The 8,748-nt window shown below is 35.1% G+C and overlaps 1 long non-coding RNA gene across 4 annotated transcripts; it reads right to left on the reverse strand.

The window, feature by feature from the left end:
- Positions 1–926: 926 nt before the first annotated feature.
- Positions 927–6,970, reverse strand: LOC107892678 (uncharacterized). Of its 4 annotated transcripts, none has more exons than XR_001682613.2 (4): positions 6,439–6,969; positions 5,879–5,941; positions 5,269–5,768; positions 927–1,247 (listed from the first exon to the last, which is right to left on the reverse strand). It is a non-coding gene; the product is annotated as an uncharacterized lncRNA (long non-coding RNA). The 4 variants fall into 4 exon arrangements; XR_001682615.2 differs by having other exon boundaries at positions 996–1,247; positions 5,269–5,736; positions 6,439–6,968; XR_005904975.1 differs by having other exon boundaries at positions 5,269–5,941; positions 6,439–6,970.
- Between the last annotated feature and the right edge of the window lie 1,778 nt (positions 6,971–8,748).

Genomic DNA, 8,748 nt, shown 5'->3' on the forward strand with positions numbered 1-8,748 from the left:
CACCAAAGAAGTTTAACAAGGCGTTATCAGTTGTAGAGAGAGAAAGAAGGGCTTGTGCTTTTGGTATGGTTCCAAATATAGTGTGGGCCACAAATGTGTTAAGTCCCAGCTATATCAACTGTTGTTGGAGTCAGAATCATATGAGGATAAGGAAGAAGCCCACGAAGAATTGGAGCAATCAGTGGGGTTTCTGATCGAAACAGTGACCTAAGATCCTATACTTTTGCTCTATGCCATCCAAAGATCCCAAGGTACCCATACGATGAGGGTGGAAACATCGATCGAAAATGCTGACGTTATTATTTTGGTTGATTCGAAAAGCATGCACAATTTCATAGGAGCAAGATTGGTGAGGTAGCTCGCTATACTCTTCAGTCAAAAACATAAGTTAAATGTTATAGTGGCTAATGAGGGTAGTAAATTCACCCAAGGTTTGTTCCATAGGGTGAGATGGAAGGCCCAAGGACTATGTTTTTTAACATATTTCTTTGTGCTACCGGTTAAAGGTTACGATATGGTTTTGGGGGTGTAGTGGCTTCTATCATTGGGGAGCATTACTTGGGACTTCAAGGCTTTGTTAATGCAATTTAATCATGAAAGAAATAAATGTTCGTTATTAGGCATTTAGCTGGAGGTTATACAAGTCTTACAAGATCGGGAGGTTGCCAAAAGCTATTTTGTTGTGGGGAATCATTAAGGCCACTATACGCTCTTGATGGCTACGACAGACCAACCATCATTGCAATTGCTACATTAACCAATTCCTAACAATTTGTTCAATCTCTTAGAGGCATTCAATGATATGTTTCAAACACCAATTAGGCTACCCCCGTCACGTTTACAAGATCATTGCATTTTGCTGCGCGATGAATCAAGATAGTTAAGATGAGACCTTACTGTTACTGTAGCACCCTGCCTAAAAGTTTAGACCGAACTCGAATTTTACATTGATCACCAAAATGATCATAGGTAATTTTGTTTACAAAATAAGTTATCACGTCAAACTGAAACACTTAATCATTTTAAGATTTAGTCAGTAAAATTACAGCTAAGTTTAATATTTATAACTAGAATTAAATAAACGAATGACAATTCAAAACGGAACTTGTACTAGAGCTTAATAAAACCTTACAGTTTAAAAACCGAATAACAAAATAAATCTGAAAATACAACTGATAATTTATTTTTCGCCAAGACTGTCCGAGACTTCCGCATACTAAGTCTAGCGGCGGAATTCAGAAAAGTACCTGAAAAGAGAGACACTAAGGGGGTGAGTTACTCGAGCTTAGTGTGAGTTCGAATCAAGACTAAAAACAAAATCACAGAATTTTATTTAATAGTGTAACAAATTTACAGATATTTACTGAGTTAGAAAGGAAACTTGGAACTAACGTCCTAATAGAACATAACACTCAAGCACACCAAATCACAAAACAGACAGATAGAATACGTCAGATAGTCTAACACCTAGGACATACAAATAGACGCGTATGAAATACAGTCAAGTAATAAAACTTACCCATCCAGCCAACACACCTTTCCGTCCCCCGATTACACCCCATAAGAGTTGTTTAAGCTCATCCAACCAAAACACACCACATAGGACCTCGTAGGCCCATCTAACACTATGCACTATATCTATAGACTAAGCCACTTAGATATTAATACGCAGTAGAGCTGGCGTATGTGCTGTACAGTGCAATGCGGTAATCCGCTGTACAGACATGTTGCAATTTAAACTACCAAATCAGATAATAGTACGCAGCGAAGTTGACGCACATGCAGTCTAGTACGATAAATCGTTGTACGAATAAGTTGCAGTAAAACTGCCAAATCAAATCAGAATCAGAATACCTTCTCTTCGCAATCTCGCCTAAAACTTTACTTTATGCAAGTGAATGTATGCTTACAACCTCACAGAACAGTGACACTTTATCAGAAAGTCAGATAGAACAGATATGCATACACACACACACCCAGTTGCCCAGGTTCAGAATTAGACCTCAATCACAAAAAACACATAAATAGAGTACATGGTCACAAATATCGAGACTTAAACACTCTCACTAAAACTTAGCCAATGGTTAGAATACACAGACACATTTTTAGATAAAAAACACATACAAGCTAAAATTTGGTGTCTTAGGACCACACAGCTGTGTGCTTTGGCCATGTGGAAATGCCTAGGCCGTGTGGGAGGTCAAACGTCCATAGGAGGAGGCGCACACGCCTGTGTAAAGAGAGACACACACCCGTGTGGACCAATATGGCCGTGGGAATAGACCGTGTAACTTACTGTCCAATTGAGCTAAAATAGAGTACAGGGCAGACACAGCTGTGTGCCCACCAGACACGGCCTTGTGTGCAAAACACACGCTCGTGTGGGATCCCTAAATCCCCAAATTAGCCACACGGTCGTGTGGCACCAAATTTTACCTAAAACTCTAATTCCTAAAAATGCACAGCCGTGTGAATTGGCACACGCCCGTGTGGCCACCTGTGTGGTCATGAAACCACCTCGAAATTGGTTGAAAACTCAATTTTACAACCTTAAAACGAACCCCAGACCTTGACAACCCAAAAGTATATCAATATTACACCCAAATTCTAGCTATCAACACATTAATCTACCTTTTTAAAGGTCCAATTCCCAACACACAAAACAATGTCAAAATTCGCAAAGCATGCCGAAAATATGAAAAATGAAGGGAAAGGTTCCCAACACGCATGAAACAGAAATCTACAAATCGTATCTCCAATTCACAATAACAAAAAGAGTTATGAATCCCACACCTGTTTTACAATTGGAGATAATTCGACACTAACTCGACGACAGATGAGTGAAATTCCCGAAATCAACCAGTAAAATCATTTTTTGAAAATAAAAATAAAAATAAAGAAGAACAAAAAAATTAAAAAAAGAGACAGAAAGAAAAGAAGAGGAGGGTGTTCCAGGAGAAAGAAAAGAATCCCATATAAAATAAAAATAAATAATTATATACTTAAAATTAAAACAAACAAACAAAACAAGATAATAAAAATAAAAGTATCCTCCAAAATGTACACACAATGAATCGAACCCAGAACATTGGGGTATTCTAACACTCACACAACCAGCAGACCAACATGCTCATTCTGACACTTAAATGCACAACTAAACACAATAGCGTAACCTTCTCACTGACCCTAACCACATAACCCAAATCTTCTAACCCCAAAATTCGGGGTGTTACAACTACCTGACTATTCAAAAAATGAGATGGAACGATTGATCTAGGAGATGTTCCACGATAGGATTATTAGAGACAGTAATAGTGCATTTGCTTCTTCAATTGTAATGGTCAAGAAAAAGAACAGAAGTTGGCATCTTTGTGTGGACTATCGATAATTAAATAAGTTAACTATCAGAGACAATTTCCCAATTCCTGTAATAGAAAAACTATTAGATGAGCTTGGTTAGGTAATGTTTTTTTTCAAAACTGGATCTTTGCGCCAGCTATTATCAAATTCGCATGCATGCATAAAAAAGATATCTACAAGACGACATTCCGAACTCATGAAAGTTATTATGAGTTTTTAGTGATACCTTTCGGGCTCACTGACGCTTCATTTACCTTCTAGGCTCTAATGGATTCAATTTTTAAACCCTTGTTGAGGAAATCGGTACTTGTTTTCTTTAATGACATATTGGTATACTCTAACTCATGGTTTGAACAGTTATTACAGTTAGAACAGGTGTTAAACATCTTACGGTCCCACTAGTTGTTTGCTAAAAAAGAAAAATATCAGTTTGGGGCTACTAGTATCGAGTACTTAGGCTATGTCATCTCTAGTGGCACTGTGGTCATAGATCAATCAAAGGTCGATAATGTGTTCATCTGGCCTAAACCACAATCAACTAAGGAGCTTAGATCATTATTGGGATTATCGGGGTATTATAGGAGGTTTATACAAGGGTACGAAACCATTGCTAAACCTTTTACCAAGCTTTTGAATAAAAAAACAATGGGCATGGACAACGTTCGTCGATGAAGCTTTCCAAGCTTTGAAAGTGGCCATCAGTTCAGCCCCAATTCTAATGCTACCTGATTTTGAAAATGGATTTTGTGTTGACATTGACACTAGCGATATTGGAGTTAGGGCCATCCTCCATCAACGAGGTTACCCAATGGCATTTTTAAGCAAGGCCTTAGGGTAAGGTATAAAACGTTATCTATTTACAAAAAAGAAATGCTAACAGCACGATTATCTGTTAAAAAATGGCACCAATATTTGGTTGGTTGACATTTTAAGATCCGAACCGACCATCAAAGCCTCCGTTTCATTTTCGACCAACAGGCCATCGCACCCTTCCAACAAAGATGGGTGGCCAAAATGCTAGGATATAGTTTTGATATTGTGTACAGGAAATGGAGTAAGAATATAGTAGCTGACGTTTTTTCTCGAGAACCCGACTACTCCTCAAAGCAACTGTTTCAAATAGTGGGAAGTTACGTTGTCTCAGAGTTATGGCCTCGTGTGCAGAATTCATGAAAACACGACCCACGATTAAGTAATTTGTGTGTCGAATTGCAACAAAATCCTAGCTCCCATCCAAAATACACATAGGATAGTTTGTGTCTCAGGAGAAAAAGGGAAGTTGGTGGTAGGATCTTAACTAAGAAATACAAAAGAAACTTTTTACTTTCTTTCATAACAATGCCTTAGGGGGCCACTCAAGCACTAAAACCACACAATATCGTATAACAAATTGGGTCTATTAGAAATGGATGTCCAAAGACATAAAAAGGTGGGTGAGAGAATTTGGTGTTTGCCAAAGGAACAAATATAATCCATCAGCTTCACCGAGACTCTTGCAGCCACTATCGATACCTTCTAGAGTGTGGGCAGATATAAGCATGGACTTTATAAATGGGTTGCCAGTTTTATAGGGGAATGACATTATATGGGTTGTAGTAGACCGTTTAACGAAATATGGGCACTTCGTGGCTTTAACCCATCTATACTCGGCTCTAACAGTTGCTCAAGCTTACTTAGATAATATTTTCAAACTCCATGGTCTTCCGGACACCATAGTTTCCTACAGGGATAAGGTCTTTGTCAGCAATTTTTGGCAGAAACTTTTCACTAAGCTTGGGACAAAACTTCACCATTCAAGTGCTTAACATCCGTAACCAGACGGACAAACGGAAGCCTTAAACAAGTGCTTCAAAAATTACTTGTGATGTATGATTGGGGAACGACCAAAAGAATAGAGTTATTGGTTACCGTTAGCTGAATGGTGGTATAACACCACTTTCCATTTTGCTATTAAGGAGACGCCTTATAAAGCTTTATACGGGCAGGCACCTCTACATCATCTGTCCTATTTAGTTGGTTCATCAAACGTAGTCTGTGCAGACTGAAGCCTTCAATAACGAAAGGTTGTAATGAAAATGCTGCAATTCTACCTCAAATGGCCGTAGGAGAGGATGAAACTTTTTGCGGATAAGAGGAAGAGCGACCAACAATTTCAAGTGTAAAAATAGGTCTATCTAAAACTCCAACCGTACTGACAACATAATCCCCGGAGGATCTTCAACCTTAAGTTAGCTCCTCGTTATTTTAGGCCATTCAAAGTGGAAGCCAAGATTAGGGAAGTCGCCTACCGCCTCCAACTACCCCCGGACTCATGAGTGCATCTAACCTTCCATATGTCCCAACTTAAGCGTCATGTTAGCCAGCAACCAGTTCAACCTGTACTACTAGCAATGGATTGGGATGAGACCCTTCCAAAGGAGCCAGTCCGGATTATAGATAGGAGATTGGTAAAGAGGGGAAATTAGGCAACGACCGAGGTATTGATCGAATGGGCAAATTTGTTTCTAGAGGATGCTACCTGGGAGAATTTGGCTGATCTGCCACGTCGCTTCCCAACCTTCTATCCTTTAGGTCAAAGATCCTGTCGACAATGGGAATAGTTGTTACGTGCTCTTTTACTAGTTGATGTTATTTCTTTCTATTTTGAATAATACCATGAGTTTGGAAACAAATCAAAACACATGAATTGGTTGGTTCTGATCTTGCTGCCTGTAAATACGTGGGTAGTTTTGATTTTTAGGGATTGTAACAGCTACAAGACTTTATTATATAAGCAGGGAGGGGAGTTGACGAGGACACAGTGAAAATAAATAAGTTCTTCTCTTTTATTCGCAAATTATCATATTTATCTTTTCTTTGTCATACTTCTTCCCTATTTCTTTCTTTCTTCTTCTTGTCTACTATTATTTTCTACTGTAAGTTGCTGCAAATTCTTAAGTAAAATTCAACCCAGTTCCAACAATTAACATATCAACAAAGTGATGGTTGTAACAAAAGATGAATCAGTCAGTGCTGCGTTGATAGAAGAAAGTAAAGAGAGGATTAAGAAATTTGACTACGTAAGATTTAGATTCGTACCTCGAACAGCAAATCGAGCTGTACACAAAATGGCTCAAGACTCACCGACGTTCTGGGTTGAAGAAGCACCAGAAAAAGTCGTAAGAATAGTAGATTTGGATAGAGGGAGTATGAGTAGAGAAGAAGTGTTAAATTTTTCTGAGTAAAATGACAAAGATATAAGAACGAAGTGCGATTAAAACTCAAAGTTACAGAAGAGAAGAATCAGAGCAAGAGTTCAAGAAATAACTTCACTAGAAATGGGGTAGATTCACTCCTTATTCAAATGCTGATGAAGAGAGGAAAGGGGGAAAGAATGAGGCTAACGGCTTGTTTACCCACCGGTTTTTTTGTTTGATTGTTATGTTCTGCTTTTTAGGATTTCTAAAGGGTTTTCTTTTGTGTTTTTAGGAGTTACTCTTGTAAAGAGTTTTTTATTAGGATTAGAGGACAAGGGCCTTAAATGGCTTTTAACAGACCGTAGTAGATGGTTTAATGAGTTTTTCCTTCTTCTAATTAATGTATCAGTAGAAATTAAGTTAATAAAAATTAAAACTCAATTTTACTAAGAAGACTTGAAAACCCCAACCCAGATTTCTATTAAACTAAAACTAATGACACGTAGACACATGTTAAAAAAATGCAATTTCACTTAAAAATTAGAGAACTAAAAGAATCATTAAAATCCCCAAAAATCAAAACTAAAAAAAATTTAATCTATTTTTGAAAATTATAAAAAAAATAAAATTATAAGTATGCAAAACTTAAAAAATAAAAAAAAATCATAAAATTAAAAAAAATAGTTTGTTTGGACTTTTAGGGTATTAAAAAAAGAACCCATAAAAATCTTAAAATTTTTCATTCCAAACAAGTTTATTTTAAAAAAATTACTTTTTTTTATAATTTTCAAAAATAGATTATTTTTTAGTTTGCATAATTTATAAGTTTTATTTCTAAATTTTAATGATTTTTAATTTTGATAGAAATTGACGTATGGCAACATATCATTGATTGATTTAAATTTTTAATGAAAAATTGGGTTGAGGGTAACGAGCTATATTGAATGAAAGTACAAAGGCCAAATTAATAATAAAAATAGTATAAATATCAAAGTGATACTTTAACTATAATATAGAGTATAAAAGAAGTTTAAGCCTAAAATAAGTATTCAAAAAATAAATATATAAAAAGAGGATACTTATACGTTATTTTAACTTCATAAACGGGATTAATATTGTGTTATGTGTTTTTTTAATTAAAAAGTTAAAAAAACTACAAACAATAAAATCACAACTCCATAAGTAGAGTAAAACTTTTTCACCACTAATATACCAAATAATTACCTATATAAAAAAGAAAATATAATTTTTCTTATTTAATTGTAAATATTTTTTTTTAAAAATGTAATACTAGTATACAAATATTAACTTCATCTCAAAGAAAAGAATAACTTTATATAATAATGTACCTTATTAAACATCTATTTTTACTTATATTTTCCCCTAAATTGTTAGTGTCAAATTCTTGAAGTTAGGGGTAATTCAGTAATTTTTTATAATTGTTTGGATTTTTTTTATCTACGTTAATATTAAAAGATGACAATTTTTAATTTAGTTTTTAAATTTAAATTTTATTAAAATATAATAATGTGATATTCTTAAAATACCTCCTTAAAAAATTCAATAAAATAACAGACACAATAATAAAAATGACTCGCTTGAATGACGATGAGTTACATATGTTTGAACATCCTCATATGGCAATTAAAGAAGTTTTGAAGGAAGATAATACTAGAGGCACTTTATTTGTAAATAAGTTCATGTAATCATTTGATTTTTTATATTACACCAAAAAAATTTAAAATATATATAAAATCTAAAAGAATATCAAAATATAAAAAAAAAAATTGAAGGGAAGTTGTGGTAATACTCCAAGATGAAAATGAAAAAAAAACTAAATTCAGGGATTAAACGTGATTTTATGTTTAAGTTCTCAAAGAGTAAATTTAATAATTAATTCTCTATATTTTATATAAATATTAAAAAGGAATAAACGTTAATCACATAAATCAAAATGTAAAGATTCAACTCTCGATCAATATTTTAAGCTTTATTAATTGTTACTTTAAAAAAGGAAAAGGCAACTGTGGCATGAGATAAGAAATGATTGATAGTGTAGCTCTCCGTTGCAAATGAGCTGTGCTAATGACATGTTGATAACGAAACCAGAGACTCTGGGGGGGCCCTCTCGAAATATGCGAGTATTCTCTCACCTGCCCCGGACCCCCACCCCAAAACAACCCTATATATTTTGCTTTGTTTAATGTTATTT

Source organism: Gossypium hirsutum, chromosome A11 (genome assembly GCF_007990345.1).
Source record: "Gossypium hirsutum isolate 1008001.06 chromosome A11, Gossypium_hirsutum_v2.1, whole genome shotgun sequence".
NCBI lineage: Eukaryota > Viridiplantae > Streptophyta > Magnoliopsida > Malvales > Malvaceae > Gossypium > Gossypium hirsutum.